This window comes from Vicugna pacos, chromosome 9 (assembly GCF_048564905.1).
Source record: "Vicugna pacos chromosome 9, VicPac4, whole genome shotgun sequence".
NCBI lineage: Eukaryota > Metazoa > Chordata > Mammalia > Artiodactyla > Camelidae > Vicugna > Vicugna pacos.
The window spans coordinates 65,348,473-65,374,287 of record NC_132995.1 but is presented as its reverse complement, the minus strand read 5'-3'; the positions used below and the strand labels follow the sequence as shown (position 1 = coordinate 65,374,287).

Sequence of the window (25,815 nt, the reverse complement as noted above, 5' to 3'; positions counted from 1 at the left end):
CACATGACTGAGAAGCCAAGACAGTGACCTTGCCCAACTGAAGAGCACAATCACCAGCCCCACTCTCAACAACAGACAGATTATCCACATAGAGAATCAATAAGGGAATAAGCTGGTTTGAATAACACTTTGATGCAATGTACATAACAGACATATACAGAACATTTCATTCAACAGCAGCAGAATACATGTTCTTTTGAAGCATGCATAGAACACTTTCTAGGACAGATCATATGTTAGGCCACAAAAGAAGTCTCAAAAAATCAAGAAGATAGAAATTATATCAAGTAGCTTTTCTAAAAATGATGGCATGAAACTAGAAAATTCACAAATATGGAGAAATTAAACAACACACTGCAGAACAATCAATGGATTAAAGAAGAAATCATAAGTCAAATTAAAATAACTTGATACAAAAGCAAAAATGGAATCACAACATACTAAAGCTTATGGGATGCAGTAAAAGAAGTTCTAAGAGGAAAACTTATAGCTATAAATACATATACCAAGAAAAAAAGAAAGATCTCAAATAAACAACCTAACATACCTCAAATAACTAAAAAAATAAGAACAAACTAAGTCCAATGTTAGCAGAAGGAAGGAAATAATAAAGATCAGAGCAGAAATGAACAAAACAGAGAACAGTAAACCAACAGAAAAGATTAACAAAAGTGGCAAAAATAAACAAAATACACAAATGATTACATAGACAAACCGAAAAAAGGAGAGAGGACTCAAAGAAGTTTATAAATGATAAAGGAGACATTACAACTGGTACCACAGAAATACAACAGATAATAATGACTACGTAAAACAATTATATGGGAACAAATTGGATAACCTAGAAGAAACAAATAAATTCCTAGAAACATAAACCTACTAAGATTGAATTATGAAGAAACAGAAAATCTGAATAGACTAATAATTGTAATGAAATTAAATCATTAACCAAAACCTCCCAACAAAGAAAAGCCTAGGACCAGATGACTTCATGGGTGGGTTTTACCAAACATTCAAAGAAGAGTTAATGCCAATCCTTCTCAAACTTTTCTAAAACACTGAAGAAGAGAGAACACTTCCAAATTCATTTTATGTGGCCAGGATTACCATGATACCAAAGCCAGGCAAGGACTCTATGAGAAAAGAAAACAACAGACCAATATCCCTGATGAATACAGATATAAAAATTATCAATGAAATACTAATAAATTGAATTAAACAGCACACTTAAAGAATCATATACCATTATCAAGTTGAATTAATCCCTAGGATGCAAGAATGGCTCAACATATGCAAATCAATAAATCTGATATATCACAATAATAGAAAGATAAAAATCATACGATCATCTCAATAGATGCAGAAAAAGCATTTGACAAAATTTAATATTCTTTGATGATAAAAAAAATTTCTCAACAAATTGGGTATAGAAAGAACATAATAAAAGCCACCTATAACAAATTTACAACTAACATCGTCCTCAATAGTGAAGGTTTGAAAGCTTTTCCTCTAAGATCAGGAATGAGACAAGAGTGTCATTCTTACCACTCATATTCAACATAGTACTGAAAGTCCTAGCCATAGAAATTAGAGAAGAAAACATAAATAAATAAAGGACATCCTAGTCAAAAAGAAAAAAGTAACACTGTCTCTGTCTACAGATCTTAGATATTAAAAAATGATATCATATATAGAAAATCCTAAAGAATCCACCAAAAAAAAGAAACCCCTATGAAAACAAATAAACAAATTCAGTAAAGCTACAGGACAAAAAACATACAAGAATTAGTTGTATCTTTGTACACTAACAATGAACTATATCAAAAAGAAACAAAGAAAAACAATCCCATTCACAATTGCATCAAAAATAGTAAATACTTAGGAATAAATTTAACCAATGTGGTAGAAGATTTGAACACCGACTGTAAGACATTGACTAAAGAAGCTAAAGAAGACACAAATAAATGGAAAGATATCTCATGTTCACAGATTGAAATAATTAATTTTACTTAAATGTCCATTATACCCAAAGCCATCTATAATATTCAATAAAAATCCCTGTCAAAACCCCAATAGTATTTTTTACAGAAATAAAATTTCTGTGAAAATTAGTATAGAAACACAAAGACCTAAAATCAGTATGGAAACACAAAAGACCCCAAATAGTCAAAGCAATCTTAACAAAGAAGAACAAAGCTAGAAGCATCACACTCCCTGACTTCAAACTATAATATAAAGTTATAGTATATAGTAATTGAAATAGTATAATGCTGGCATAGAAACAGGCAGATAGACCAATGGAAGCAGAATCAAGAGCCAAGAAATAAACCCACACATACATGGTTAAGATATTTGACAACAAAGCCACTAAAAATCCTCAGTGGAGGAAACATAGTCTCTTCAGTAAATGGTGATGGGAAAACTGGACATCTTATACAAAAGAATGCCACGTGACTCCTATCTTAAACCAAATGTAGTAAAGATTAACTCAAAATGTAATAAAGACTAAATGTAAGGCCTGAAATCATAAAACTCCTAGAACATCAGCAAAAAGCTCCTTAATGTTGGTTTTGGCAATGACTTTTTGGATGTGACACCAAAACACCACCAACAAAAGCAAACATAAACGAGTATGACTACATCACCCTAAAAAGCCTGCACAGCAAAAGAAACAACCAGCAAAATAAAAAGGTAACCTACTGAATGAGAGAAGATATTTGCCAATCAAGTATCTGATAAGTTAATATCCACAATATGTAAGGGACTTACAACTCAACAGTAAAAAATACACAAACAGTTCAGTTTAAAAATGGGCAAAGGAACTGAATAGATAGTTTTCCAAAGAATATATACAAATGGCCAACAGATACATGAAAAGTTGTCAACATCACTAAACACCAGGGAAACGCTGGTCAAAATCACAGTGAGAAGCCACTTCACACCTGTTAGGATGGATATTACACAAAAGACAAGAGTTAACAAGTACTGACAAGGCTGTTGAGTAAAGGGAACCCTTGTGCACTCTTGGTGGGAATGTAAATTGGTATGGGTACTATGGAGGTTCCTCAAAAAATTAAAAATAGGACTATGATTCCCCAATTCTACTCCTGGGTATACATCTGATGGAAATGAAATCGCTATCTTGAAGAGGCATCTGCACCTCCATGTTAGCTGAAGAGTTATTTATCTCAATAAAACAGGAAAAGATTAAAAGAGAAGTAAATTTTAGCATCAAGGAAAAGCAAGAAAGAAATAATCTTATAACAAAATACGGTTCTTTAAATTGAATAAATAGCTTTATGACAATCACTCCTGCTTCTTATCTTTCAGCTGTGAAAGGCATCGAGAAACCACCAACTTAATTGTGAAGATATTACACACGTTCCAGTCCTAGGCAAAGGCATTGATAAGATCACAAAGTGATAACATACAAAGTATTGAAAGAAAGAAGCTAGCAAAGTGTTCACATCTCTATGCACTCAAACTCATTCTTTGTCCCCCAAATGGCAAAGATCGAATGAATAAAGTGAATTCAAAGCCTTGCAATTATCCATTACATGTCCAGCAATAGTATTACGGTCTTGGGCATGGAATATTCAGGTAAAATAATCTGCAGAGAAACAAAGAAATACATTTACTGCCTATACTATTTCACAGTTATGGTTTTGCCTCATAGCCAAGTACACATTGATAGTTGTATACATGAGAAATGGAAAATTAAAACAACTGGTCTTCTTGTGGCTTTCTGATGACTCTCAAGTAATGTCACCAGCTAAGGATAGGTATGTGGGCCTGGTGGAGGTGAGGAGACAACATACAGTAGTAGGGAAAGAACTCCAGGTCTGTATTACAAGTATTGGTATGTATATATCTATATAGAGGAGCTTCAAAATAAATTTTAGTATCATTGCTTTATGAAACAGTTTAGAGAATTTGAGAAAATTTTCTCTAAAATTGGTTTCTAAGAGGGCTATTGAGAGCAGAAAAAACATTTTAAAGGTATTTGAATACCCATGTCTGACAGAAATGACAAGGCAAAACACAGAGTTTTGGAAACACACTAATACAGGACTAAAATTTTCATGTTAGTTGTCATCCCTCTTTTGACTGATGGTATTGAAAATGACAAGACAATCAGCCCATAGTATTTGAAATGAATTAATGGCTAGTCATCTCATATGAATTTGTCCCTTTCTTTTTATATTTACACCCCACCCTTGTCTAAGAACACACTCAGGTCCATGAAGTAGCTCCCAATGGATTTTCTTTTCTCCCCCGAGTTTTATGAGATATAATGGACATACAGAACTATATAACTTCAAGGCATACAGTATAATGATTTGATTTACATACACTATGAACTGACTATCACAAGTTTAGTGAACAGCCATCACCTTATATAGATACGAAATTAAAGAAATAGCAAATAGGTTTTTTTCCTTGTGAACTCTCTTAACAACTTTCATATATAACATCCAGCAGTGGTAATTATATTTACCATGTTGTACATCACATCCCTAGTACTTAATCATCTTATAACTGAAAGTTTGTACATTTTGACTGCCTTCATCTAACTCCTCCTGCCCCCAACACCCCTCCTCTGGTAACTACAAATCTGATCTCTTTTTCTATGAGTTTGTTTTTTAAGTAGAATTGACCTACAACACATTGTTAGTTCCTGTTACACAACATATTGATTTGATATTTCTGTACATTTCAAAATGATCAGCACAGTAAGTCTAATTACAGTGTGTCTGCATACAAAGATACTACATAGTTATTGATTATATTCCCCATACTGGGCATGTCATACCCATGACTCATTTATTTCATAAATGGAAATTTGTACCTCTTAATCTCTCTCACCTATTTCTTTTCTCCTCCCACTTCCATCCCCTCTGGTAACCACTTGTTTTTTACTCTATATCTGTAACTCTGTTTCTGTTTTGTTATGTTTGTTCCTTTGCTTTGTTTTTTAAATTCCACATTTAAATGAAATCATATAGATTTATCTTTCTGTGTCTGACTTATTTTATTTAGTGTAATTCTCTTTAGGTCTACCCATGTTGTAGCAAATGGTAATATTTCCTTTGTTTTTTATGGCTTTGTAATACTCCATTATATATATGTAGATATATAAAATGTATATCTACGTATATATATCAATTGTCTTTATCCACACATCTATTGATGGACACTTACATTGTTTCTATATCTTGACTATTGTAAATAATGCTGCATTGAACAGGGAGATATATATATATATATATATATATATATATTTTCTAATTAGTGTTTTCATTTTCTTCAGATAAACATCAAGAGTAGAGTTGCTGGCTTGTATGTTAATTCCATTTTTAATTTTTAGAAGAATCTTCATATAGTTTCTATAGACACTGCAACAATTTACATTCCCACCAACAGTGCATGAGGGTTCTGTTTTCCCAACATTCTTGCCAACATTTGTTATTTGTTGTCTTTTTGATAATAGCCATCCTGACAGGTATGAAGTGATATTTCACTGTGATTTTAACTTATATTTCCTTGATGATTAGTAATGTTGAGCATTTTTTAATGTGCCTGTTGATCATCTGTATGTCTTTTAAAAGTATCTATTCAGATCCTCTGCCAATATTTTGATGGGTTTGGTTTTTTTTTAATTGATGTTGAGTTGTATGAGTTCTTTATAAATTTTGGATATTAACCCCTTATCAGATATATTGTTTGCAAATATCTTATCCCATTCAGTGGCAGCCTTTTCATTTTAGTGATCGTTTTCTTCACTATGCAAAAGGTTTTTAGTTTGATGTAGTCCCATTTGGTTTTTTTTGCTTTTGTTTCCCTTGCCTGGGATACAGATACATATCCAAAAATAATATTATTAAGAGTGATATCAAAGTGATATTACAGAGCTTACTGCTTATGTCTTCTTCCAGAAGTTTTATGGTTGCAGGTCTTACATTTAAATATTTAATCCATTTTGAACTAATTTTTGTTCATGTCATGAGATAGTTGTCCAGTTTGATTCTTTTATATGTACCTGTCTAGTTTTCCCAACACTATTTACTGAAGAGGCTGTTTTCTCCCCATTGTATATGCTTGCCTTCTTTGTGGTAGATAAATTGCCCCTATAAGTGTGGGTTAATTTCTGGGCTCTTTATTCTGCTCCATTGGCATATGTGTCTGTTTTTGTGCAGGTACCATGCTACCTTGATAAGTGTAGCTTTGTAGTATAGTTTGAAATCAGCAATCATGATTCCTTTAGCATTGTTCTTCTTTCTCAACATTGTTGTGGCTATTTGAGATCTTTTGTGTTTCCATACAAATTTTTAAATTATTTGTTCTAGTTCTCTGAAAAACAACACTGGTATTTTGGATAGGAATTGCACTGAATCTGTAGATTGCTTTGGGTAGGATGGTCATTTTACATATATTAATTCTTCCAATCCATGAACATGATGTATCTTTCCATACGTTTGTGTCACCTTCAATTTCTTTCATCAATGTCTCATAGTTCTTTTACTTCCTTAGGTAGCTTTATTCCTAGGTATTTTATTTTTTGATACAATTGTAGATGGAATTGTTTTCTTAGTTTCTCTTTTTGATAGTCCATTGTTAGTATATGGAAACACAACAGATTTTTGTATATAAATTTTTTATCCTGCCACTTTCCTGACTTCATTGATAAGTTCTAGTCATTTTTTTGGTGGCATCTTTAGGATTTTCCATGCATAGTACCATGTCATCTGTAAACGGTGACAGTGTTACTTCTTTCTTTCCAACTTGAAATCCTTTTATTTCTTTTCTTGTCTGATTGTTGTGGCTAGGACTTTCAACAGTATGTTGAATAAAAGGGGCAAGAGTGGGCATCCTTGTCTTGTTCCTGATCTTAGACAAAATACTTTCAGCCTTTTCCTTTTGAGCAAGATGTTACCCGGGGCTTATTATATATGGCCTTTATTATGTTGAGGTATGTCCCATCTATACTCACTTTCTGGAGAGTTTTTACCACAAGTGGACACTGAGATTTGTCAAAATATTTTTCTGCATCTATTGAGTGACCAAAGGATTTTTATTATTAATTTTTTAGTGTCATATATCACATTTATTGATTTGCAGGTATTGAACCATCTTTTCATCTCTGGGATAAATTCCACTTGATCATGTTTATGATCCTTTTAATATATTGTTGGATTTGGTTTGCTAATATTTCACTGAGAATTTTTGCATCATTGTTCATCAGTGACATTGGCCGGTAATTTTCTCTTTTTTGTGATAGCTTAGTCTAGTTTTGGGATCAGTGTGATATTGGCCTCATAGAATGAGTTTGGAAGCATTCCTTCCTCTGAGATTTTTAAAAATCGTTTAAGTATAGGTTTTAACTCAGTTTCTAATTCACCTGTGAAGCCATCCAGTCCTGGACTTTTGTTTGTTGGGAGTTATTTGATTACTGATTCAATCTCATTATTAGTAATTGGTCTGTTCATGTTTTCTCTTTCTTCCTGGTTCAGTCTTTGGAAATTGTATTTTTCTAAGAATTTCTCCATTTCTTCCAGGTTGTCCATTGTATCAGCATATAATTGTTCATAGTAATCTCTTATGATCCTCTGTATTTCTGTGCTGTCATTTGTAACTTCTCTTTTTTCATTTTGATTTAATTGACTTGGGCCCTCTCTCTTTTCTTCTTAATGAGTCTGGCTAAAGGTCTATCAATTTTTTTTATCTTTTCAGGGAAGCATCTCTTAGTTTTATTGATCTTTTCTATTTTGTTTTTAGTCTCTGTTTCATTTATTTCTTCTCTGATTTTATGATTTCTTTCCTTCTGCTACTTTGGGTTTTGTTTTTTCTTCTTTCTCTAGTTATCTTAGGTATAAAGTTAGGTTGTTTATTTGAAGTTTTCCCTGATTCCTGAGATAGGCTTGTATCACTGTAAACTTGGAACCTCTATAATGTGTATGTTAGTATGCTTGACGTTGTCTCAGGGGTCTGTTAAGCTGTCTTCATTTCTTTTTAATTTGTTTTCTTCCTTCTGTTCAGCTGCAGTGATTTCCACTCCTCTGTCTTCCAGCTCACTGATCTGTTCTCCCTTATCATTTAATCTACTATTGATTCCAGTGGTGTATTTTTTTAATTTCAGATATTGTATTATTTCATCTCTGGCTCTTCTTTATATTTTCTAACTCTTTGTTAAAAACTTCTAACTTCTCACTCTCTTTACCCGATCCTCTCCCAAGTCCTTTGAACCTCTTTATGATCACCATCTTAAATTACTTATAGGGTAGATTTCTTACCTCCACTTAGTTCTTCTTCTGGGGTTTATTTTGTTCCTTCATTTGTAACGTTCCTCTGTCACCTCATTTTGCCTATTTTGTTGCTTTTATCTGTATCTATTTGGTAGGTTGGTTACATTTTCTGACCTTGGAGATGTGGCCTTTTGTAGAAGACATGTCATACATTCCAGCAGGACTCTCCTCTATGTTCACCAGATGTATATGCTCAAGGGGTACCCCTAATGTGGGCTGTGTGGGTCCTTCTGTTGTGGCAGACTGACTACTGTGGATGGTCTGGTAGGCATGACTGACCCCCAGTTAGGTTGACGGCCAGGGCCTGCCTTGTGCAGAGACTACTGGCTGCTGGTGGGCAGGGCTGGGTCACAAGATGGCTGGCTACAGGGCCCTGGGTGTTCACAGGGCTACTGCTGTCCTGCTGGTGAGTGGAGCCATGTTCTGGGTGGGTGATTGAAGGGCTGGAGGTCCCAGAACTAGTGTTGGCCTGCCAGTGGACAAGGCCAGTTCTAGACATAGCTGGCTGTATGATTCAGGGTGTCCTAAAGCTTGTATTGGCCAAATGGTACATGGGGCTGTATCCTGGGATGGCTGGCTCAGGGAACCCAAAGTGTCCTATCTCATGTGGTTCCTTCTTTATATCTTTAGTAATAGAAGATCTTTTCTGTAGTCTTCCAGTCTTTCTCATCAATAGTTACTCTGTAAATTGTTGTGATTTTGGTGTTTTATGGGAGTAGGTAAGCTCAGGGTCTTCCTACTCAGCCGTCTTGCCCATTCTCTCTCCAGGATCAATATACTTCTCTTTTAAATGCACTCAATGTCCAAAATAAAACAATGGGTCATTCTTCATCAGATTCCCATTTAAAAAAAAAAGATATATAGGCTGAAAAATGTATGAGACTTCAAAACAGTGATAAAGATAGTCACATTATGCCTCTCTTCACCCCAAACAGCTCTTCTCAAAGTACCTCACACACTAAGGAGGTTCACCAAATATCTGAAATTGTTTAATCATTTTCTGTCTATAGACTATTCTCATCAGAAATCAAATCTCTATTATTCATTTCACTTGTCCTATGTTTTAAAAATTTAGTAAGTGATCAAAGTGTGTGCTGAGTCATCCTATAGTTTGAATCAGTGTATTTCTATCATATGCATAAACTCAAATGTACTCAAATTCAAGGTCATGCACTCATAACAGGGATGAGAGACAGCGACATAGAATGAAATAGTATGAGCCGTTCACTTGTCATTCCACTCACTGAGCGTATGCCCCAGAGTGAGCACGAGAGGGAAAATGGGATTCTGCCTTCGCCTCTGTTGAGTTCACTTCCCACGCAGCTCTCTTAGTGATCATCTTGCTGCAGTTCTGCGTATTCTAGTTTTAAAAGATATGTATTGCATATGATGTGATTCCTGAATTCAATACAATTACTTCATCTGGTGCTCAACCTAAAAAGAAAAAGAAAATCTATCTGTTCCAAAGCTAGAGGGGAAAGGAAACTTGGCTGTACTGGACTTATTGAGAGAGTGTATCAGTTTCAAATTTGGCATCTCCCTAAGGGATTTTCAAGGGCAAGTTTGCCTGTACTCAACTCTTGCTTTCCTTGCTGACTCGAGACATTATGCCCACTTAAGATACCACTTTACAGCATGGTATCCTGACAAAAGACTCTTTCTGACTTCAACATTTAATGTATTTTATGCAAGATGTTCTTTATTCATTAGTGATGAGAAAAAACATCTAAATCACTTGCCCTGATTTTAAGGCTTTTAGAAGCACTATTATAGATAACAAACAAATGTAGGGGAAAAAATTACAAAAAAGGAAAAATTTTAATATAAAGGTCAAATACATATGTTTCCACAGGAGCCTGACAGGTAAGTAAACACGTGCAGAATCCTGGACTTAACAAAGTGTGAGGGAAAGGGGAGGTCTGAAGAGGTCTGGAGAGGCAGAACAGCAGGGGCTCCAACCTACTGTTTCAAGGCAGGAATAGGGGCTCAGTATTGCCAATTTTATTTTTTGAAGAGAAGCTGAAAATCTGGACTTATAATAGGAAAGACTCTTAAAGAATTTTAAAAATAATAGAGAATCCTCTGGTCCAGACCTCAGGGACACAACAAACAAGATCCATCAGTCTGACTTAACACAACGGCCATCCATTTGCAATCTCTGCACTACCATAACTTTATCACAAATAAGTGGTTTTTCTTAAGTAAAAATATAACCATCTGAACCCATTCAGTGCTTAATTAACATTCTGCAGATTGCATAATGTATGGTTTTCTTTCTATTGGGCAATTACAGCATTTTGCTGAATTAGGGAAAAAAGCAATTTTCAGTTTGCTTGAAAAAAAGTATTTAATGCCTCTCAACATATAAGGACATTTAGCATGGTGCCAAGCCTGTGCCTGGAGTTCTTTCTTTCAGTTAATGAGAAGTGCTTCCAGTCACCTGTTTACCTAACAGTTAAGAAATAAAATAAATTAAATAGCTTCCTACACCTGCAGACAAGTTGGATTTGTTCTATATGGGGTCACAATACTAGATTATCATCATACACAACTGTAAACACAATTTGATGGCTTTTCTATCTCAAAAAAAAAAAAGACCCTGTAGCCTCAAAATTAGACCTTCCATATGAATCAGGAAATTTTTACATAGGATGCATTCCTGAGAGGAGAAGGCAAGACTCTAACGATACAGTTGTTGGCAGAAAACTGTCTGACTTTGATATATACATCTGAGGCCATAGCTTGGTGGTTGAACCCTTACATCATTATTCCACACATGCCAAATCTATTTGCTCATTTCTGTAATCATTCACAGAGCACAGGAATCATCAGAGGGGAATAAGTCCAGGCAGTCAAATTGTACTTCATATGGTTATAAGGGATGTACTGCTCAGTAGAGTGGAATTACTTCTCCAGCAAAATAAATCAGAGGGCTACCAAAAATTTTTAAACCTCTAATCATGAGGGATGTTTACATTTCTTGCTGGTTTCTAGTTTTACATCCAACATATGGTGGGCAAAAAATATCCAAACCCATTCCAGAAATGAAAAGGAAAATCTGCCTTACAATTTGATGTGCCCCAAGTAGTCTGGTACCAGAGATTATAAATCTGCCTTTTGTTATATCATTCTTCCTGATGAGCATGTTTTAAAACTGCCCACAAAATGGTTCAATTAAAACTATATGGCATGTGTAACTATTGTCTAGTAATGTAAGTTGCCTATTGTACAATAATTGTGAAAATGAATATGAGTTTATATATATAGGAAATGTCTATAGATCTGGAATGAACTCTCATCTTATCAATAAGGGATACAGATGTAGCATTAATCAAGCTGGGGCAACTCAACGGGTGGCAGCAAATATCCACCTATTACTGCTCTGTCAAAATAACACAGCAGAAACTGCCAATTTTTGCTTATGGGAAATATAGGAGGATTAATTGATACTGACTGATCCTGGTTTTGGGGATGTTTGTTACTCTGTGGATTGTCGATGTCAAGGGACATCCATGCCCAGCGACTTACAGGGAACATTCCTCACTCCCCACCTTTAGGAACAACATCTCTAACAAAGAAATGCTTGATTACTGCCCTATATTATACCTATTTCATTTTTAAAGTTTTTCCTCAAATGATTATTTATAGCTCACATGCAAGAGTTGTTTGAACAAGCGCCTGAATTTTAATTACACAAGTTCAGAGTTCTATGCTGTATTTTTTTTTAATATTCAGAGATATATGATGCCGGTAGATTCAAAGACACAAACTAATCTGCACAGTTGGGGTGCTATGTGCCATCCAAAGATCATGAAATTAATGAGGTCAACTTTAAAGGGGCTAAATTTTCTTGAACTGGTTTGATTTGAGCAAAGGGACTCATTTTCATGTAGTCTTAAAACATTTTTATTAGAGCTATTTAATTTTATGACACTAGTCCAAAGAGTTTGCTAAAACTCAGGGGAAATCTGTATTTATCTCCCTCTCTCCCATTCTCTCTAGGCTGTCTCTCTGTCTCTTCTATTCTCCCTATTTTGAAATTTAGAATCTGATTTATGTACTTTACCTACAATCTCTTTTCCTCCTAGAACATTCAGATTTGAAGGATATTTAAAGATTTAGGGTGAGTTTCGAATCTTACAATCAGCATGAACACCAGTGTAAACTGTGTCCATCTCTACATGTTCATCAGTTCCCCAAACTTATTTACAAGCTCCTCTTATACCTCTCTCAATATTAAACAATAAGAATAAGCAACACTATTATTTCTGACTTAGGTATCATAAGATATGGGTTTTTAATTAATTTCCATGAATTGGAAGAGAAGGATGTTTCAATTCTCTTATTATTAGTCTTAAGCTTGTCCCCCATGGAACTCTAATGAAATGACTAATTAGAAAGTCTTTGGAATAGTATAAAGAAATATACATTTGTTACAAATATTTTTATTACTAGTACTAATAATGATAATTTTTAAAGTACAGCATCATAATAATGACCTCTTATTTGCCTCTGTCCCCTGTCATTATTCTACTGCTAAAATCAACACAAAGTGTGTTGTCACCTACTGTGATTCTGGGCACTAGGAAATAAAGTAGATGACATTTTCTACCCTGAGGGAACTTAAAATCTAATTGGCAGGCTACAAGACTCACACATACACACAAGCTTTTGAAAAAATCATAATGTAATATCTTGTATTGTGTGGTACAGACACTAAGTGTCATAGGAGGGAGAGAATATTTTTAGCTGAGTAATTGAGGAAAATTTCACAGAAGGCTGGCTTTGATGTCTGAGTATAATTTCATTAAGTATGGAGTAGTGTGTGCATATGTACTGCGGTTGTGGTGGGAGAGAGGGGACACTGGATTCCAGGAAGAGGAACAGTGGCATCAAAGGTACTACACTGTACAAACTACTCTAAAAGGACAATGAGGATAGAGCCTACATGTCCCAGGGAGTATTGAGCTATATCCAAGCTAAGAAATGTGGACGTTTATTTGGTAATTAACTAGAAGTGTTGAAAAATTTTTGAATGAGAGAATACCAGGCACAAAGCATGATTCTTAGATGTTAAATCTCATAGTATTATAAAGAATGGATTAGAGGAACAGGGTCCAAAGTTTGACTTGCAGTAGATTAAACACAAAGTGATTAGGACCTAGACCAGTATGGTAGCAACATAAATAGGAAGAAAAGGACCAGGAGAGATGTTTTATTTCAAAGGCACTTTATAATGGCTGGATATATAGTGTGAGGTTGAAGGAAAAAACAGAGATGTCATGACTTAAAGGTTAGATGCCAGAGAAAATGCTCTACCACTAATTTATTTTAATAAGTGGATTCTTTTAACAAATACTTATTCAGGGTACACTAGTTGCCATACACTGTGAAAGTCCATGGGAGTTCAGTGGAGCTTGCAATCTTCAGACAAAGATAGATAGATATGAAATAACCAATAAATAAATCTATTAGTTATATGTTTGTATAAATAAACAGTCTAAATATATGGACATATATACATATTATATATGTATATATTATACACATAATCTTACATATACATATACATCCACACGTTTGAGATGAAGATTGACATTAATCAAGTAACCAATATATTAATCATAATCAAATAACAAACATATAATTGTGAACTCTGACAGGGCATATAAAGGGAAATGGAGAAAGCTATGAGTATGGATCACAAGGATCCCTGGGTGAGCTGGGGTAGTCCAAGGAGGTTTCTCTGAGGAAGTGATGTTAACTAGGCAAATGATGGAAAGAGTATTCCTAAGAAATTGAACAATGAGCCCAGGTTTGGAAGGGGAAATTATAAGTTCATATCTGGACAAGTTGAGTTTGATGCTCCTTTGAGACATCCAATTAGAAATGTTAAATCAGAAGGTCGAAAATGTGGGTCTGACATTCAGAGGTACAGTCTAGGCTGCAGATCTAAATCCAGAAGTCCCTAGCAAACAGATGAGTCATAAATATGGATGAAAATCATTAGAAAGGATATTTACAGTAAGAGGCTTACAAGGCTTAGAGCAAGCCTGGAAATCTGCAATGTTCATAAGTGGAGTAGAGGAGGATGTGCTGGCCCAGGAGACTAAGAAGTTGACTGTTAGGAAAAAAAGATGAAGATGTGGTCTGAGAGAACTGAGAAAGGGGTTGTCTTTTCCTGGAAGCGGTTAACATGATTGAAAGTTGCTTACTGGACAAACAAGCTGAAGCCTAAAAAACATCTTTGGGATTTAATTATGTGAAAGGCATTGGTGGCCTTGATGAGAGTAGTTTAGGAAGAGGAGAAGGAATAAAAGCCAAACTACTGTTGGACAAAAAGTGAGTGGGAGGTGAGAAACCAGAGTGTTAATACAGGCAGCTCCATTTGAAACATTTGGCAGTTAAGACTTTAATAAAAACAACTTTTAGAAAGGAAGAATAAGCTTTTGATGCTCTTGTTCTTGTTAGTTTGATGTGTGTGTTGTTTGTTTTTAAGGAAACAATAAGCCAGTTTTAATTAACTTGAATTTGGGAGGATGGAGAAACTTAAAAGGACAAGTTTCAAGCATCTGCAGAGGAAAACTAGGGCTCAGAAGAGAGGACGGGGCTGGAGAAATGGATTAGGTCTTCATCTCCAGGATGAGAGTCATTGCTCTGGAAAGGCTTCAGTGAGAAGAGAAAAGCAGAGGGAAAAGCCAAGAAGGATACCACCAACAAAACAAAAAGATGACCTACAGAATGGGAGAAAATATTTGCAAATGATGTTACCAACAAGGGACTAATATCCAAAATATACAAACAGCTCAAACACCTTAATATCAAAAAACAAGCAACCCAATCAAAAAATGGGCAGAAGACTTAAAGAGAGATCTCTCTAAATAAGACAGATGGCCAGCAAGCACATGAAAAGATGCTCAACATCACTAATTGTTAGAGAAATGCAGATCAAAACTATAATGAGGTATCACCTCACACCAGTCTGAATGGCCATCATTAAAAAGTCTTCAAACGATAACTGCTGAAGAGAGTGTGGAGAAAAAGGAACCCTCCTACACTGCTGGTGGGAATGTAAATTGGTGCAGTCACTATTGAGGACAGTATGTAGGTTCCTTAAAAAACTAAAAATAGACTTACCATATGATCCAACAATCCCACTTCTGGGCATATATCCAGAGAAAAATGTAATTCAAAAAGACACATGCACCCCAATGTTCATAGCAGCACTATATACAATAGCCAAGACAAGGAAACAACCGAAATGTCCATCAGCAGATGACTGGATAAAGAAGATATATATACACTGGAATAATACTCAACCATAAAAAAGAATAAAATAATGCAATTTGCAGCAACATGGATGGACCTGGAGATCATAATTCTAAGTGAATAAGCCAGAAAGAGAAAGAAAAATACAGTATGATATCACTTATATGTGGAATCTTAGAAAAAGGACACAAACTTATCCACAAAATAGAAGCAATCTCATAGACATAGAGAACAAACTTATGGTTTGTTGAAACAAGAACAAAATGCTAAAATTTACGTAAGTTTCTTCAAGAAAGAAGTATTAGTTCCTAACTTGCTTATTTTAACAAAAATGGGAAAAAAAGTTTAAAAGGTTATAATCTCATATTTTTTAATTACAAATTTCAAATTTACACCAATATATTGACTTTTCTTCATGATGGATGAATAAATTGGTTTTAGACATTTCCCCAACCTCTTTCCTATACCTTTCATATTTTTTGTTCATTTTTCTCCATTGTCTACTTGATAGCATTTAAATTCTGCCCTTCAGCTATGAGTATTGGTCATGATTATATCTTAGCTGATTCAGAACTTACTTTTTTTTTTGACATGTTTCTGTGTTCTTCAAGTTCATCTTGATTCATCTTCTGTCTGGCAAGATCCAGCCAGTAGTTTTTCAAAAAAATTTCTCCATTCCCTAAGTTCTGCCATGCATACGGTAGTAGCCTGTCTGTTGCCTTTTACACTGAAAGGACAATTCTACTGGGTATAATATCTTGGGCCACAACATCTTTTTCTCAAAACTTTTAACAGCATATATATTGTCTTCTGGTCTTGTGTTCTCTTCTAAAAGTTTGAGAACAGTCTGATTTTTAATTTATTTTCTTCCAAGTTGTTTATATGATTATTTCTTTGATATTGAAATTCAGTAACTTCATCAAGTTTGCCATCAATAATTCTGTACTATCTTTTCCAAAGACACAAATTACCTTTTTGTGCTGTAAATAAAAGCCTCTCTATTTTCAGGGATTTTTTTCTTAATATACATTTGAAAGCTTTTTGCATCATGGTCTCTTCCTCAGGAACACTAAACATGCATGAGTTAGGTATCTTCTGCATTCTCTATTATCTTATTTATCACTATTTTTGTAACTTTGTTATTTTCCATTTAATTCTGTGTTTTCCCCCGTTATACCCATTATATCTTTGTGCCTTAAGTCACTTTTATTATATTTTATATTGCCTAATAATATAGCTTCACATCTATCGTGTTTTATCTGTTCCTTGCATTTCTTTTCTGAGGACTAACAGCTTGCTTAACTTTCTTCTATTATATAGATTCTCTTATTTGTGCCCATATATAATATATAATACATATATGTATAAAATAAATATATACATAAAATATAATATAATTTATATAAATTATATGTAATATGTAATATTATATTATTATATCATGTAATAATATATTTTTTTACCTCTTTGAGAATAGAAGTTATTTATTTAAATTCTTCTTGTCTGTTTTTAGGTAAGAATTCTTACGATACATGTTTTCTTTGCTACCATTTGCTTATGTCCATTTCCCCCTCCTTCTCATGGTTTACTTGTTGGTTTGTAAGTTTTACTCAAGTCTACCTGCTAAAAAATAATGTACAGGAGGACTGGGGAGAATGAGCAATATGATAGGTGAGTTCAAAGGCTAGACGGAAATTTGTGGTCTCAAAGACTCTGACACCAAATCAGTTATTTCCTTTGTCCCGAGCGCATGACTCCCCTCTGTGCCCAAGTAGTCACTGTGACTCACAGAAAACCCTGTCACGCCGTGTCCCTGCGCGGCTGCCTCCGCTCCCGGCTTCACCTCCGGCACTCCGCTTGGGAAGACCACTAGGCTGCGGTCAATAGTAATGGTGAGCGTCAGTTTAGTTTCCCCTTCAGTGCCACCTCCCCTGCCATTCTGTGCTATTAAACACATTCCGCAGGGAGGTTCAGTGCTCTTCTGCAGCCACTGTACCCCCTGGATCTTGTCATCTTGAATCAGAGAATCATCAGCTATGCCTTTCTGGATTGTAACATTTACTTTCGGGGGAAAAAAAATCGATATTCATCAATGTTCAAGAAGGCACATGTTGGCGCTCAGCATCCTGCCCTGTTTAGGCCCAGACTTTCTATCATTTGGTGGGTGTGTGAATAGCTTGTAGTTTGAAATTTTAGCCATTTCTTTGTTTCATTTTACCTAAAAGTTCTTTTTCTCTTTTTAAAAATTTCTAGTCATTTTGATGGATTTGAGAAAGAAAAAAGAATAGAATCGCCTCAAGCCTGCTATCTTAAACTGAAGTTCACATGCATTAATTTGAAAATGCTGGGACAATGTAGCTCTTTGGTAGTGATGCAAAGAGAGAGTATACTGTTGTGATTCCTCAAAGAATTTGAGGTTGAAAAAAACTGCAATTCCAGGAAAGTCTCCACTTTGAAACCAGAAACTTGATGGCGTATAGAGAAAAGTGAAGGGAAAGAGCGGCCTGGATGTAGAGGGAAAACATTATCCTGGCATCATTAAGAGTAAGAGAATTTCAGGTGGCTCATTTCTAACGTGATACCTGTGAACCTTTACAGTCATGTCCCCTTTCCTCTACTTGATTTTAAGTGCTCGTCCTAACACCACCTATTTCTTGTTACAAGGAGGGAAAAAAAGTTTCTGCCTGAAAGATTTTATCCTTTACAACCTATTTTCTCCCCCTACCTGACCCTGCGGTGAAGTCAAAATGACTAATTTGTGACATCACAATAACTTTTTTTCCTCTGGGAACAAACTGTGAAGTCATTAACGCAGGATGGTGACTTCACTGCAGGATCCAACAGAGCAGCTGGCTCGAGAGGGAAGAGGGAGCGTTCTTTCTCAAACACACATGTATCTTCAATAATAACCAGGGAAATTCAGAAAATTACTGTCAAAGTAAATTGCATTTTGTATAAATGCCACCTCCTTTCAAGTTTGCCCCAGCATGATCGTGTTTCTTTATAAAGTGGTGTTACCCTTTTCTCCTTAGAGACCTTTAACAAAATCTCCTTTTATATTTCATGTATCATTAAAATGACTTAAATGAGTAGGAACAGGGCATGCCTGACATTTATTTTTATTATTTACATAAATAGGTGTTCTTATTTTATATCTACTGCAGTTCTGAAAATATTTTTTCTCCTAAGTGGATTTAATGCTCATGTGAGTATAAAGCTCTGAACAGGTAATGCCTATTCAGCTGTCCGTTCACCAGGCCCAACGTGTGCGTTCTGATCCAAAAGAAATTCCCATGAGGTGATAATGACACTTCAGTAATTATTGCTCACATCCCTATTCGGCTCTATGAATGGTGAGGGTGAGAGGGAAGGTCTCTGCACTTGGGAGATAAGGTTAACGCGCATGACACATTAAACAATCCCACAAGGAAATAGGAATGGCGCCAAATAAGCAATACAGACCACACATGCCAAGAGTTCGGAGGAGAATGTCGGGACTGTGAAAGCCCTGGGAATGGGGAGGCTAGGCTCTGGGGTTGGACCACTCAAGCCTCAAATCTCAGCTCTGCCATTTAACTGCTATGCGACTTCACTTCTCGAAACCACCGTTTAGTTGTAAAATAGGAGAACATGATACCTACCTCACAGAGTGGTTGTGAAAGGGGAACAGTAACCTACGGAAAACACACACCAAAGTGCCTGGCAGGGTGAAAGAGTGAAAGTCTTCAATGAGTGGAAAATATATACATGCTGCAGTTTTCAGATGGGATTAAGGAAGGAAATCAGACTTTAGAATTTTAAGTAGAACAAGATTTAGAAGGCAGAAATAAGCAGTTTAACCTATCTGGAACTTGGGATTCACAGAAAAGAGTAAAGAAAAGTTTAAAAAAGTAGATTGGTGTCAAATTGTGAAAAATATTGAATTCAGGCTACATTTAGAGTGGCTTTTTTATTATTCATTCAACAAATTACTGAAAACCTCATATTTACCAGACAAGCACCTATAACTGAGGTTATAATAATACGTAAGATGAATAAAATCCCTATCTTCATGGAGCTCACACTGAGCTAAGGAAAGCTACTGATGGTTCTGAACAGTGACATAATGTGATACAATTTATATTTTAGAAATATTAATTAGATAATCATAATCAGAGAAATGAAAGCATGCAAGGACCAGACTTTTCTTCTGGAATGCTATTGCAAGGACTCAAAAATTATAGGAATAGATTCAGGATTAGATTAGAGGCAGTGAGAAGAGAAAGAAAGATCTGACAAAGACTGTGAAGAAAAAAATCGTAAGAAGTGGAAACTAACTGATTGTGACAATGTGGAAGTTCAGATGAGATCCTGTTTTTATTTTATACGCATTCAAATATTCAAGTGAAAATTCAACAGATAAATTCCATGGGAGGTTTGTGACTTTCTTTCTTTTCTGGTTTCTTAACAGTGATGATTGGAGATGTCAATGGATAAAATATTTGAAGAAGATGTGAAGAGATCAGAGAAAAGGCGGACAAAACTATCACATCCTTAGATCTTCTAGAGAAGAGAGAAAATAAAGCAGAATAGGAAACAGAAAGTACAAATTTCAAGACATAGTATTGTCTTAAATGCCAGAGGGAGAGTATTGTGATAAAGGAAGTGGTCAAATGTGTTAAATGTACCAAAATATGCAGAAAAATGAGGACAAAGAAAGGACTGTTGAATTTAACAATGAAGAGGTCATCTGAAGCCATTTTATTTCAATGAGCAATCTTACTGGGGTGATGAAATAAATCATTCGATGGCAGGAAATGGAGGCAATAAATAGACCCCATTCATTCAATAAGTTTGGCATTCAAAGATAAAAAGAAGTTAAAATGTCTCTGGTATCATGCAGGTGAGTTAGTCACTCCCTTTTTCCACTCCAGATGTTAACTGTAATTCCAAACAGCCATTTCAGAAGTGCCTGCTTTTGATTACAGGGAAAACTCAGTGAACAGGTGTAAATGGCTTGATGCAGATTCACCAACAAGGCATTTTGATGATGTCTGGTAATTGCATTATCTTTGTAGTCACAGCATGTGATCAATTTTTGAAATAGTACGCAAAATTCTGAAGCCCTAGGAGACAGGAACTCTGTTTCAGAGGAGTCAGAAGGAGAACTTCTGTCTGCCACGTGCTGAAATGCTTCCATCCGTACAGAATTTTACCAGAACATCTGCCCCATCATATGCAGATTTATGGATGAGCTCCTTTGTTACCAGACATCTTTCCTTCTTGAAGATGACAGAAACCTACAACTGTCAGTCACTAATACACGTAGTTTTCTCGCATTACAATCCAGTCTACAATGTGTTTTCCTTGTAAAATCCCAAGGGCTTCTTTTTAAAGATAGATATCTGCAGTCAGCTGCAGTGAAGCTGTCAAATATCCAAGCTGATTTGTCTGTCTCATGTCTGAATTAGCACACACAGTTCTGGGGCACTTATGTCTGCCAAGGTGAAGCCAGAGAAACATGCCACCCTTATCTCTTTCAACCCATATTATCACAATGCAGGCACAAGCATAGCACTTCTTCAAATTTGCATGTTTGGGTTAGATACTAGCTGTATCATCACCTCTTCAGAAAAACCCTTCATTCAGCCCTAATGATGGAGGATTGAAGATTCTAAGAGGTGATCCATCCATCACGTCTCTGAATACCCAGAGTCCCAGAAATTTTTTAACACATCAAGACTTATGCACAGTCTGGGTCTCATAGAGAGAGGAAAACTAACTTTTCCTTTTTTTTTTTTTAGAATTTTGTATTGTAACAAGAAACCTTAGAGTGCTTGTCTTTGCCCACCTTTATTTGTTCTTCTACTTGGTGGCCATAACAGAAAGATTCCTTCTATAAGTAACAAATTTCCCTCAAATTTTTTTACCACTTGGCCACAGATTCAACTTGGCTATACTAAAGGAAAAAGTCACTGCCCACAGTGGCTGGTGGTCTTAAGAAAAAAAAAAGAATAGAAATCATCACAAGTGCCCATATTGCCATGAATTTTTTAAGGGAAATCATTGTTAAGTGTGTATATGATATTTTTCAAATAAAATATTTCTTCCATGGTTCAAATTCAATCATGAAAAAAAAATACCCTGAAGACAATATATGAAAAAGAAAACTAAAACACGTCGTGAGACATGGTGACCCCTTCAAGGAGCTTACCATTTTAAGAAGAGGAAAACTTGCACACATGAGACAGCTAGGTAATGACAAAGCGATGAATAATGATAATTTGATGTTTTAATTGATTCCTTGTTTTGGGGGGAAAATGGAACACTTGAGTGTGTACAACAGAGTGGGAAGAAATGAGTTTTGAGCCCCATTTGAGGAGGTAATAGGCATGAACTTCTTAGGGATGTTTCAGATGTGGTAGGAGACAGATTCTTAAGAAAACGACCATGTATGATGATAATGACATAAATGCTATGTAGAACTGGATCCCTTTTGGACACAGGGGCACAAAAATAACTGCCTGTCAGGGAGAAACTCTGGATAGATAATCTGGAAGAGAGAGATTTAGAGCTGACTTGATAAAAACGCTTAAATATTTAAAGATAATTTAACAATTCAGAAGGCTTTTCAATGATTTCTTTCAACATCATTATTCCTCAGTCTTGACTGCACAGTGGAATCACTTGTGGAGATTTCAGTACTGTCAATGTCTCAGGTACAGATACTGATACTTCTTAAATGTTTCCCAGGTGTTCATTATGTGCAACCAAAGTGGATTACACTGTTTACTGCTGAACAAATGAGGCAGGTATAGGAAGTAGCACTTACCATACCCATTTAAATGTGAACAAGAAGGACAAAAAACTACATTGACCTAAAAGTTCAAATCAGGTTGCATAGCTATATTATGGCAGATCCTGACATGGGATCTACCTCAGTGCTCTTAGAAGTGGTTGATACTGCTTTCTAACATTAGAAACATCGTGAGTATCCCGACAAATTTTGAAAATGTTCTTTGAGGTGGATGAATCTATTCCATGTGGGCAGTGCTGAGCAAGGGGTGCCTGGGAACAGAAGCATCAGGTAGAAACCCCCTATAAACATTCCAAGTGTGTAGGGACACTACAGATGTACACAGGCATGGTTAACTCACAAGTGAGGACATACATGACCAGACAGCAATGTGACTTCATGGTAACATCTCCAAATTTGAAGCATTAAGGAAAAAAAACCTGGAAAACATACAGAGCTCACTATTACAGTGTATGTTTAAATCTTTAGACTTGTAATTCTTCTCATTAGTGGTCATCTTCAGCTTGGTGGTGATGACCATGCAAATCAAAGTTGAAAACACTACTGTAGGTCAATGAGTTGTAATTAAATTTGAATCATCTCTGCCTCATAATGAAAATGCAATACTTTCTGGTTGATTAGATACCTGGAAATGTCTGTTAGATAAAAATTCTGTCTCATAAATCATTAAGAAAAGAATGAGTCATACTTACACACATAAATACTGCTTAATCTCAACACATAACTATGCGTGCATTATTAACTAATAACATGTGTTGCTCATAAACTACTTTTAATGCCTGTTATCAAGTATAATAGTTGACCTTGACTAGATCCTTCTTTCATCAAGCTTCAAATGACATGCTCTGAATATAAGTGAATTTGTCAGATAAGGGGGCTATATTTGTGTATTTGCATAACTTAAATTTTTAAAAAACACAAAAATTTATGGTTTTACCAAGAAAATCTTTATTCTACCAGAATAAAGTCTCTGGTAGAGATTTTTAATGTTAAAGCCCCATTCTTGGTCAGAGATTTAATCCATTCAGCTCAGAATCTAGTCCCTGAAGGGAGTAACAAAGAATGTATTATGAAAGAGAACTGGTTGACCGCCATGTCATTCACTTGAAATCATCCATAGCTTCTTTTGGAAACCTTATGTATGATCTATGAGCTATGATTTAAAATCTAAGATCTGAAATACACAATTCTATTTGCTGGCATGCAGCTATTTTTATTATTATTTTGAACCTGTACTCTTCAGGGTAATGAGTTTCATTATTTCACCATAAGTTTGCTACCTGCTGTGTCAAGCAGTGCCTCCATTTATTTGAAATGTTTGAAATGTTTTGAGTGCTAACAGTTAATCACTTGATGTATAAGGACAGATATCCAACTGAAACACCCAAAGGAAAGCAAGTTCGGAAAACGATATTGTGCAAAACATGCAAAAAAAAAAAAGAGCTAAAAATTGCATCTGTCTAGAACCTTAAAGTAATTAGTTATTCTGAACAGCTGAGTTTTCCAAGAAACTAAAATGTACTCCTTTCAGCAAAAACAACAACAACAAAACCCCACCTTTTTAAGTAGTTGCAAACATGATAACTGCAGGAGCCATGCAGGTAGAGTCTGGGAGTATGGCTAAAGGAGATGGCAGCTCTTCAGCCCCACTTACTTCTTTGTTTGCTTTGCTTGTCTTTAATGCTAATAGTATTTGTTAAAGCATGAGGTTTACACAATAAAATGCACAGATCATAAGTACAGAGCTCAATACTGGCAAACATATATAACCATGACCACATTCAAGATAAATAATATTTCCATCAGCCCATAAATTTTCCTTTCCAGGCAACATTTCTGCCATTCCCCCACCTCCAAAGACAATCACTATTCTGATTTTTAGCATCATAAGCTAATTTTTTATCTTTGAACTACATTACATCTGGAGTCATAGGGGAGATACTTTTTATGCTTGGCTTTTTTCTCCATGTAATGCTTTTGAGATCTATCCATATTGTTATTCACTAGTAATTTGTTTTTATTTTTATGGTTGTTGAGTAGCTTTCCATTGCATTGGCTATATCACAGTTTGTTAATACATCCTGTTGATGGGCATTTGAGTTGTTTCCAGTTTGAAGCTATTATGGGTAAGTTGTCATGACTCTTCTTACATAAATCTTCCTGTGGACACATGCATTAAGAATGTGGGTTCAGTATCACCACACTTTCTAATTTTTCCAAGAAATTGAGAGACGCCAATTTCAAGTGAAAGTTTATGATTTTTAAATATTGGCAAGTAATTCAATTGTTTTAAATAAACTGATGGATCAAAACATTCACCAGCTGCAGGGCACCAGTTTGACATTTCTGATACATTACATACTTCCTTATCTTCTTAAGCAGAGTAACCTAAACAGATCCAATTATTTCTGGATGACTTAGACTACCAATTATTATGCCACATTATGACAATCTTGAATTTCATCAGAGTCTGTTGAGGCTTAAAAGATCCATCCCTATACAAAGGAGACTCCAAAGATCTAACTAAGATTTGTTATTTTACATCACTTTTGCTTTTTGTAATTTTTCTATCATGTTTGTTGTCATCAAGCCATTTGATAAATTCTCAATGATATAAATATGATTATTCTTCCCATTCCTAATGTAGTGCTTCCTAGTCTCCTTTGCAGGAATCCAGATAATGACTTTATCTTAAAAAAAAAAACTATATATGAAATAAGGACAAATAAACTTTGAGTGAAGGCCTGAAAGATACCTCTATGAGTAAAGAGTGAGAATTTGAGACAGATTTTTTTGACATCTCATTTTTTGCTTAGAGTGACCTGTTTATTTCCTGGTGCTGAGCCATCTATCAGAGAGAGGAGTTTGCCAGAGAGTCGGATTTTTAGGTAGTTCAAGTATTAATCTTAGATCACTGAGGGATTTCATCCAAGGACAAAGACCCAAATAGGGACTAACAGGTAGAAGTATAAGACATTCTTATAACGCAGATTTCTTCAGAAAAAACAAAAACATCTCCACCTGTGTGAGTCTTTCACTTCACAACAGAGTCATGTTTTATAGTATTTATTGTGAATATTTATAAAAGCTGATATGAACCATTGGTTCTCGAATTACTATTACATATTTTTTGGAAATGCAGAAAATAATCCCAATCCCTGGCTTAATTTTGAAACAGTAACAACAACAATAATTGAGTGTTTATGACATACTTGGCACCATCAAAGCATTTCACATGCATTGTTGCATCTGATCTTTAGGCTTCCAATGAGTATAGTTATTTTCAGACCTGTATACCAACTGAGGACACTACAGCCCAGACATGTTAGCAAGTGGACCAAGTCACCCAATTAATAGAAAATGGGAGCAGAAACTGAACCCAGAAAGTTTCCTTACACAGCCTATGATACTATCCACAATGTTACATGCTTCTGTGCCTACATCTTT

General features: G+C 35.3%; 1 long non-coding RNA gene across 1 annotated transcript; it reads left to right on the top strand.

Moving 5' to 3' along the window:
- The first annotated feature begins 17,376 nt into the window (after positions 1 to 17,376).
- On the top strand, positions 17,377 to 20,896 carry LOC140698528 (uncharacterized). Its single transcript, XR_012076341.1, has 2 exons — positions 17,377 to 17,464; positions 20,023 to 20,896. It is a non-coding gene; the product is annotated as an uncharacterized lncRNA (long non-coding RNA).
- Positions 20,897 to 25,815: the final 4,919 nt, after the last annotated feature.